Raw genomic sequence first — 10,000 nt, 5'->3', positions numbered from 1 at the left:
TATCTCTGTAACCTCCTCCAGTCCCCTACACCCCTCCCTATCTCTGTAACCTCATCCAGCCCCCTACACCCCTCCCTATCTCTGTAACCTCCTCCAGCCCCGACACCCCTCCCTATCTCTGTAACCTCCTCCAGTCCCCTACACCCCTCCCTATCTCTGTAACCTCATCCAGCCCCCTACACCCCTCCCTATCTCTGTAACCTCCTCCAACCCCTACACCCTCCCTATCTCTGTAACCTCCTCCAGCCCCCTACACCCCTCCCTATCTCTGTAACCTCCTCCCGTTCCCTACACCCCTCCCTATCTCTGTAACCTCCTCCAGCCCCCTACACCCCTCCCTATCTCTGTAACCTCCTCCAGCCCCTACACCCTCCCTATCTCTGTAACCTCCTCCAGCCCCCTACACCCCTCCCTATCTCTGTAACCTCCTCCAGCCCCTACACCCCTCCCTAACTCTGTAACCTCCTCCAGCCCCCTACACCCCTCCCTATCTCTGTAACCTCCTCCAGCCCCCCTACACCCCTCCCTATCTCTGTAACCTCCTCCAGCCCCCTACAACCCACCCTATCTCTGTAACCTCCTCCAGCCCCCTACACCCCTCCCTATCTCTGTAACCTCCTCCAGCGCCGACACCCCTCCCTATCTCTGTAACCTCCTCCAGCCCCCTACACCCCTCCCTATCTCTGTAACCTTCTCCAGCCCCTACACCCCTCCCTATCTCTGTAACCTCCTCCAGCCCCTACACCCCTCCCTATCTCTGTAACCTCCTCCAGCCCCCTACACCCCTCCCTATCTCTGTAACCTCCTCCAGCCCCCTACACCCCTCCCTATCTCTGTAACCTCCTCCAGCCCCCTACACCCCTCCCCATCTCTGTAACCTCCTCCAGCCCCTACACCCCTCCCTATCTCTGTAACCTCCTCCAGCCCCCTACACCCCTCCCTATCTCTGTAACCTCCTCCAGTCCCCCTACACCCCTCCCTCTCTCTGTAACCTCCTCCAGCCCCCTACACCCTCCCTATCTCTGTAACCTCCTCCAGCCCCCTACACCCCTCCCTATCTCTGTAACCTCCTCCAGCCCCCTACACCCCTCCCTATCTCTGTAACCTCCTCCAGCCCCTACACCCCTCCCTATCTCTGTAACCTCCTCCAGCCCCCTATACCCCTCCCTATCTCTGTAACCTCCTCCAGCCCCCTACACCCCTCCCTATCTCCGTAACCTCCTTCAGCCCCCTACGCCCCTCCCTATCTCTGTAACCTCCTCCAGCCCCCTACACCCCTCCCTATCTCTGTAACCTCCTCCAGTCCCTACACCCCTCCCTATCTCTGTAACCTCCTCCAGCCCCCTACACCCCTCCCTATCTCTGTAACCTCCTCCAGTCCCCTACACCCTCCCTATCTCTGTAACCTCCTCCAGCCCCGACACCCCTCCCTATCTCTGTAACCTCCTCCAGCCCACTACACCCCTCCCCATCTCTGTAACCTCCTCCAGCCCCCTACACCCCTCCCTATTTCTGTAACCTCCTCCAGCACCTACACCCCTCCCTATCTCTGTAACCTCTTCCAGCCCCCTACACCCTCCCTATCTCTGTAACCTCCTCCAGGCCCATACACCCCTCCCTATCTCTGTAACCTCCCCCAGCCCCCCTACACCCCTCCCTATCTCTGTAACCTCCTCCAGTCCCCTACACCCTCCCTATCTCTGTAACCTCCTCCAGTCCCCTACACCCCTCCCTATCTCTGTAACCTCCTCCAGTCCCCTACACCCTCCCTATCTCTGTAACCTCCTCCAGCCCCCTACACCCTCCCTATCTCTGTAACCTCCTCCAGCCCCCTACACCCCTCCCTATCTCTGTAACCTCCTCCAGTCCCCTACACCCCTCCCTATCTCTGTAACCTCCTCCAGCTCCCTACACCCTCCCTATCTCTGTAACCTCCTCCAGCCCCCCTACACCCCTCCCTATCTCTGTAACCTCCTCCAGACCCTACACCCCTCCCTATCTCTGTAACCTCCTCCAGCCCCCTACACCCCTCCCTATCTCTGTAACCTCCTCCAGCCCCCTACACCCTCCCTATCACTGTAACCTCCTCCAGCCCCTACACCCCTCCCTTTCTCTGTAACCTCCTCCAGCCCCCTACAACCCTCCCTATCTCTGTAACCTCCTCCAGTCCCCCCGACACCCCTCCCTATCTCTGTAACCTCCTCCAGCCCCCCTACACCCCTCCCTATCTCTGTAACCTCCTCCAGTCCCCCTTACACCCCTCCCTATCTCTGTAACCTCCTCCAGTCCCCTACACCCCTCCCTATCTCTGTAACCTCCTCCAGCTCCCTACACCCCTCCCTATCACTGTAACCTCCTCCAGCCCCCTACACCCCTCCCTATCTCTGTAACCTCCTCCAGCCCCCTACACCCCTCCTTATCTCTGTAACCTCCGCCAGTCCCCTACGCCCCTCCCTATCTCTGTAACCTCCTCCAGTCCCCTACACCCTCCCTATCTCTGTAACCTCCTCCAGCCCCCTACACCCCTCCCTATCTCTGTAACCTCCTCCAGCCCCCTACACCCCTCCCTATCTCTGTAACCTCCTCCAGTCCCCTACACCCCTCCCTATCTCTGTAACCTCCTCCAGCCCCTACAACCCTCCTTATCTCTGTAACCTCCTCCAGCCCCTACACCCCTCCCCATCTCTGTAACCTCCTCCAGCCCCCTACACTCCTCCCTATCTCTGTAACCTCCTCCAGCCCCCCTACACCCCTCCCTATCTCTGTAACCTCCTCCCAGCCCCCGACACCCCTCCCTATCTCTGTAACCTCCTCCAGCTCCCCTACACCCCTCCCTATCTCTGTAACCTCCTCCAGCCCCCTACACCCCTCCCTATCTCTGTAACCTCCTCCAGCCCCCTACACCCCTCCTTATCTCTGTAACCTCCTCCAGTCCCCTACACACCTCCCTATCTCATGTAACCTCCTCCAGCCCCCTACACCCCTCCCTATCTCTGTAACCTCCTCCAGCCCCCTACACCCCTCCCTATCTCTGTAACCTCCTCCAGCTCCCTACACCCCTCCCTATCTCTGTAACCTCCTCCAGCCACCCTACACCCCTCCCTATCTCTGTAACCTCCTCCAGTCCCCTACACCCCTCCCTATCTCTGTAACCTCCTCCAGCCCCCCTACACCCCTCCCTATCTCTGTAACCTCCTCCAGTCCCCCTTACACCCCTCCCTATCTCTGTAACCTCCTCCAGTCCCCTACGCCCCTCCCTATCTCTGTAACCTCCTCCAGTCCCCCTACACCCCTCCCTATCTCTGTAACCTCCTCCAGTCCCCTACGCCCCTCCCTATCTCTGTAACTTCCTCCAGTCCCCCCTTACACCCCTCCCTATCTCTGTAACCTCCTCCAGTCCCCTACGCCCCTCCCTATCTCTGTAACCTCCTCCAGTCCCCCTTACACCCCTCCCTATCTCTGTAACCTCCTCCAGTCCCCTACGCCCCTCCCTATCTCTGTAACCTCCTCCAGTCCCCCTTACACCCCTCCCTATCTCTGTAACCTCCTCCAGTCCCCTACGCCCCTCCCTATCTCTGTAACCTCCTCCAGTCCCTACACCCTCCCTATCTCTGTAACCTCCTCCAGCCCCCTACACCCCTCCCTATCTCTGTAACCTCCTCCAGCCCCCTACACCCCTCCCTATCTCTGTAGCCTCCTCCAGCCCCTACACCCCCTCCCTATCTCTGTAACCTCCTCCAGTCCCCTACACCCTCCCTATCTCTGTAACCTCCTCCAGTCCCCTACAACCCCTCCCTATCTCTGTAACCTCCTCCAGACCCTACACCCCGCCCTATCTCTGTAACCTCCTCCCAGTCCCTACACCCCTCCCTATCCCTGTAACCTCCTCCAGCCCCTACACCCCGCCCTATCTCTGGTAACCTCCTCAGTCCCTACACCCCTCCCTATCTCTGTAACCTCCTCCAGCCCCCCTACACCTCTCCCTATCTCTGTAACCTCCTCCAGCCACTACACCCCTCCCTATCTCTGTAACCTCCTCCAGCCCCCTACACCCCTCCCTATCTCTGTAACCTCCTCCAGTCCCCTCCACCCCTCCCTAACTCTGTAACCACCTCCAGCCACTACACCCCTCCCTATCTCTGTAACCTCCTCCAGCCCCCTACACCTCTCCCCTATCTCTGTAACCTCCTCCAGCCACTACACCCTCCCTATCTCTGTAACCTCCTCCAGCCCCCTACAACCCCTCCCTATCTCTGTAACCTCCTCCAGCCCCCTACACCCTCCCTATCTCTGTAACCTCCTCCAGCCACTACACCCCTCCCTATCTCTGTAACCTCCTCCAGTCCCCCTACACCCTCCCTATCTCTGTAACCTCCTCCAGGCCCTACACCCCTCCCTATCTCTGTAACCTCCTCCAGTCCCCCTACAAACCCTCCCTATCTCTGTAACCTCCTCCAGCCCTAACACCCCTCCCTATCTCTGTAACCTCCTCCAGCCCCTACACCCCTCCCTATCTCTGTAACCTCCTCCAGCCCCCGACACCCCTCCCTTTCTCTTTAACCCCCTCCACTCCCCTACACCCCTCCCTATCTCTGTAACCTCCTCCAGGCCCTACACCCCTCCCTATCTCTGTAACCTCCTCCAGCCCCTGACACCCCTCCCTATCTCTGTAACCTCCTCCAGTCCCTACTCCCCTCCCTATCTCTGTAACCTCCTCCAGCCTCTACACCCCTCCCGATCTCTGTAACCTCCTCCAGCCACCCTACACCCCTCCCTATCTCTGTAACCCTCCTCCAGTCCCCTACACCCCCTCCCTATCTCTGTAACCTCCTCCAGTCCCCTACGCCCCTCCCTATCTCTGTAACCTCCTCCAGTCCCCCTTACACCCCTCCCTATCTCTGTAACCTCCTCCAGTCCCCTACGCCCCTCCCTATCTCTGTACCTCCTCCATGTCCCCCTTACACCCCTCCCTATCTCTGTAACCTCCTCCAGTCCCCTACGCCCCTCCCTATCTCTGTAACCTCCTCCAGTCCCCCTTACACCCCTCCCTATCTCTGTAACCTCCTCCAGCCCCTACGCCCCTCCCTATCTCTGTAACCTCCTCCAGTCCCCTACAACCCCTCCCTATCTCTGTAACCTCCTCCAGCCCCCTACACCCCTCCCTATCTCTGTAACCTCCTCCAGCCCCCTACACCCCTCCCTATCTCTGTAACCTCCTCCAGCCCCCTACACCCCTCCCTATCTCTGTAGCCTCCTCCAGCCCCTACACCCCTCCCTATCTCTGTAACCTCCTCCAGTCCCCTACACCCTCCCTATATCTGTAACCTCCTCCAGCCCCTACACCCTCCCTATCTCTGTAACCTCCTCCAGACCCTACACCCCGCCCCTATCTCTGTAAACCTCCTCCAGTCCCTACACCCCTCCCTATCCCTGTAACCTCCTCCAGCCCCCTACACCCCCGCCCTATCTCTGTAACCTCCTCCAGTACCTACACCCCTCCCTATCTCTGTAACCTCCTCCAGCCCCCTACACCTCTCCCTATCTCTGTAACTCCTCCAGCCACTACACCCCTCCTATCTCTGTAACCTCCTCCAGCCCCCTACACCCCTCCCTATCTCTGTAACCTCCTCCAGTCCCCTCCACCCCTCCCTATCTCTGTAACCCACCTCCAGCCACTACACCCCTCCCTATCTCTGTAACCTCCTCCAGCCCCCTACACCTCTCCCTATCTCTGTAACCTCCTCCAGCCACTACACCCCTCCCTATCTCTGTAACCTCCTCCAGCCCCCTACACCCCTCCCTATCTCTGTAACCTCCTCCAGCCCCCTACACCCTCCCTATCTCTGTAACCTCCTCCAGCCACTACACCCCTCCCTATCTCTGTAACCTCCTCCAGTCCCCCTACACCCTCCCTATCTCTGTAACCTCCTCCAGGCCCTACACCCCTCCCTATCACACCCCTCCCTATCTCTGTAACCTCCTCCAGTCCCCCTACAACCCTCCCTATCTCTGTAACCTCCTCCAGGCCCTACACCCCTCCCTATCTCTGTAACCTCCTCCAGCCCCTACACCCCTCCCTATCTCTGTAACCTCCTCCAGCCCCCGACACCCCTCCCTTTCTCTTTAACCCCCTCCACTCCCCTACACCCCTCCCTATCTCTGTAACCTCCTCCAGTCCCCGACACCCTCCCTATCTCTGTAACCTCCTCCAGTCCCCTACTCCCCTCCCTATCTCTGTAACCTCCTCCAGCCTCTACACCCCTCCCGATCTCTGTAACCTCCTCCAGCCCCCAACACCCCTCCCTATCTCTGTAACCTCCTCCAGTCCCCTACACCCCTCCCTATCTCTGTAACCTCCTCCAGCCCCCTACACCCCTCCCTATCTCTGTAACCTCCTCCAGCCCCCCTACACCCCTCCCTACCTCTGTAACCTCCTCCAGTCCGCTACACCCCTCCCTATCTCTGTAACCTCCTCCAGCCCCTACACCCCTCCCTATCTCTGTAACCTCCTCCAGTCCCCCTACACCCCTCCCTATCTCTGTAACCTCCTCCAGCCCCCTCCAACCCTCCCTATCTCTGTAACCTCCTCCAGCCCGTACACCCCTCCCTATCTCTGTAACCTCCTCCAGCTCCCCACAACCCTCCCTATCTCTGTAACCTCCTCCAGCCCCCTACACCCCTCCCTATCTCTGTAACCTCCTCCAGCCCCCTACACCCCTCCCTATCTCTGTAGCCTCCTCCAGCCCCTACACCCCTCCCTATCTCTGTAACCTCCTCCAGTCCCCTACACCCTCCCTATATCTGTAACCTCCTCCAGCCCCTACACCCTCCCTATCTCTGTAACCTCCTCCAGACCCTACACCCCGCCCTATCTCTGTAACCTCCTCCAGTCCCTACACCCCTCCCTATCCCTGTAACCTCCTCCAGCCCCCTACACCCCGCCCTATCTCTGTAACCTCCTCCAGTCCCTACACCCCTCCCTATCTCTGTAACCTCCTCCAGCCCCCTACACCTCTCCCTATCTCTGTAACCTCCTCCAGCCACTACACCCCTCCCTATCTCTGTAACCACCTCCAGCCCCCTACACCCCTCCCTATCTCTGTAACCTCCTCCAGTCCCCTCCACCCCTCCCTATCTCTGTAACCACCTCCAGCCACTACACCCCTCCCTATCTCTGTAACCTCCTCCAGCCCCCTACACCTCTCCCTATCTCTGTAACCTCCTCCAGCCACTACACCCCTCCCTATCTCTGTAACCTCCTCCAGCCCCCTACACCCCTCCCTATCTCTGTAACCTCCTCCAGCCCCTACACCCTCCCTATCTCTGTAACCTCCTCCAGCCACTACACCCCTCCCTATCTCTGTAACCTCCTCCAGTCCCCCTACACCCTCCCTATCTCTGTAACCTCCTCCAGGCCCTACACCCCTCCCTATCTCTGTAACCTCCTCCAGTCCCCCTACAACCCTCCCTATCTCTGTAACCTCCTCCAGGCCCTACACCCCTCCCTATCTCTGTAACCTCCTCCAGCCCCTACACCCCTCCCTATCTCTGTAACCTCCTCCAGCCCCCGACACCCCTCCCTTTCTCTTAACCCCCTCCACTCCCCTACACCCCTCCCTATCTCTGTAACCTCCTCCAGTCCCCGACACCCTCCCTATCTCTGTAACCTCCTCCAGTCCCCTACTCCCCTCCCTATCTCTGTAACCTCCTCCAGCCTCTACACCCCTCCCGATCTCTGTAACCTCCTCCAGCCCCCAACACCCCTCCCTATCTCTGTAACCTCCTCCAGTCCCCTACACCCCTCCCTATCTCTGTAACCTCCTCCAGCCCCCTACACCCCTCCCTATCTCTGTAACCTCCTCCAGCCCCCCTACACCCCTCCCTACCTCTGTAACCTCCTCCAGTCCGCTACACCCCTCCCTATCTCTGTAACCTCCTCCAGCCCCTACACCCCTCCCTATCTCTGTAACCTCCTCCAGTCCCCCTACACCCCTCCCTATCTCTGTAACCTCCTCCAGCCCCCTCCAACCCTCCCTATCTCTGTAACCTCCTCCAGCCCGTACACCCCTCCCTATCTCTGTAACCTCCTCCAGCTCCCACAACCCTCCCTATCTCTGTAAACTCTTCCAGCCCCCCTACACCCCTCCCTATCTCTGTAACCTCCTGCTGCCCCTACACCCTCCCTATCTCTGTAACCTCCTCCAGCCCCCTACACCCGTCCCTATCTCTGTAACCTCCTCCAGACCCTACACCCTCCCTATCTCTGTAACCTCCTCCAGACCCTACACCCCTCCCTATCTCTGTAACGTCCTCCAGTCCCTACAACCCTCCCTATCTCTGTAACCTCCGCCATCCCCCTACAACCCTGCCTCTCTCTGTAATCTCCTCCAGCCCTACACCCCTCCCTATCTCTGTAACCTCATCCATTCCCCTACACCCCTCCCTATCTCTGTAACCTCCTCCAGCCCCCCTCCAACCCTCACTATTTCTGTAACCTCCTCCAGCCCCTACACCCCTCCCTATCTCTGTAACCTCCTCCAGCCCCCTACAACCCTCCCTATCTCTGTAACGTCCTCCAGCCCCCGACACCCCTCCCTATCTCTGTAACCTCCTCCAGTCCCCTACACCCCTCCCTATCTCTGTAACCTCCTCCAGCCCCCTACAACCCTCCCTATCTCTGTAACATCCTCCAGCCCCCCTACACCCTCCCTATCTCTGTAAGCTCCTCCAGCCCCTACTCCCCTCCCTATCACTGTAACCTCCTCCAGCCCCCCTACACCCCTCCCTATCTCTGTAACCTCCTCCAGCCCCCGACACCCCTCCCTATCTCTTTAACCTCCTCCAGCCCCCTACACCCCTCCCCATCTCTGTAACCTCCTCCAGCCCCCCTACACCCCTCCCTATCTCTGTAACCTCCTCCAGCCCCCTACACCCCTCCCTATCTCTGTAACCTCCTCCAGCCCCCTACACCCCTCCCTATCTCTGTAACCTCCTCCAGCCCCTACACCCCTCCCTATCTCTTTAACCTCCTCCAGCCCCCTACACCCCTCCCTCTCTGTAACCTCCTCCAGCCCCTACAACCCTCCCTATCTCTGTAACCTCCTCCAGCCCCCTACACCCTACCTATCTCTGTAACCTCCTCCAGTCCCCTACACCCTCCCTATCTCTGTAACCTCCTCCAGCCCCTACACCCCTCCCTATCTCTGTAACCTCCTCCAGTCCCCTACACCCCTCCCTATCTCTGTAACCTCCTCCAGCCCCCCTACACCCCTCCCTATCTCTGTGACCTCCTCCAGTCCCCTACACCCCTCCCTATTTCTGTCATCACCCCCAGCCCCCTCACCCTCCCTATCTCTGTAACCTCCTCCAGCCCCTACACCCCTCCCTATCTCTGTAACCTCCTCCAGCCCCTACAACCCTCCCTATCTCTGTAACATCCTCCAGCCCCCTACACCCTCCCTATCTCTGTAACCTCCTCCAGCCCCCTACGACCCTCTCTATCTCTGTAACCCCCTCCCGCCCCTACACCCCTCCCTATCTCTGTAACCTCCTCCAGCCCCTATACCCCTCACTATCTCTGTAACCTCCTCCAGCCCCCCACGCCCCTCCCTATTTCTGTAACCTCCTCCTGCCCCTGCACCCCTCCCCATCTCTGTAACCTCCTCCAGCCCCTACACCCCCTCCCTATCTCTGTAACCTCCTCCAGCCCCCTACAACCCTCCCTATGTCTGTAACCTCCTCCAGCCCCCTACACCCCTCCCTATCACTGTAACCTCCTCCAGCCCCCCTACACCCCTGCCTATCTCTGTAACCTCCTCCAGTCCCCTACACCCTCCCTATCTCTGTAACCTCCTCCAGCCCCCCTACACACCTCCCTATCTCTGTAACCTCCTCCAGTCGCCTACACCCTCCCTATCTCTGTAACCTCCTCCTGCCCTACACCCCTCCCTATCTCTGTAACCTCCTCCAGCCCCCTACAACACTCCCTATCTCTGTAACC

At 59.1% G+C, this 10,000-nt stretch overlaps 1 protein-coding gene across 1 annotated transcript in view; it reads right to left on the bottom strand.

Annotated features, from left to right (window-relative positions):
• The window catches only part of LOC140407372 (prolow-density lipoprotein receptor-related protein 1-like), a 34,345-nt gene that overhangs the window by 18,006 nt on the left and 6,339 nt on the right, over nucleotides 1-10,000 (bottom strand). The window lies entirely within an intron of this gene.

The sequence above is a fragment of the Scyliorhinus torazame genome, unplaced genomic scaffold, assembly GCF_047496885.1.
Source record: "Scyliorhinus torazame isolate Kashiwa2021f unplaced genomic scaffold, sScyTor2.1 scaffold_1512, whole genome shotgun sequence".
Classification (NCBI taxonomy): domain Eukaryota; kingdom Metazoa; phylum Chordata; class Chondrichthyes; order Carcharhiniformes; family Scyliorhinidae; genus Scyliorhinus; species Scyliorhinus torazame.
This window is presented reverse-complemented; position numbering and strand designations above follow the sequence as displayed.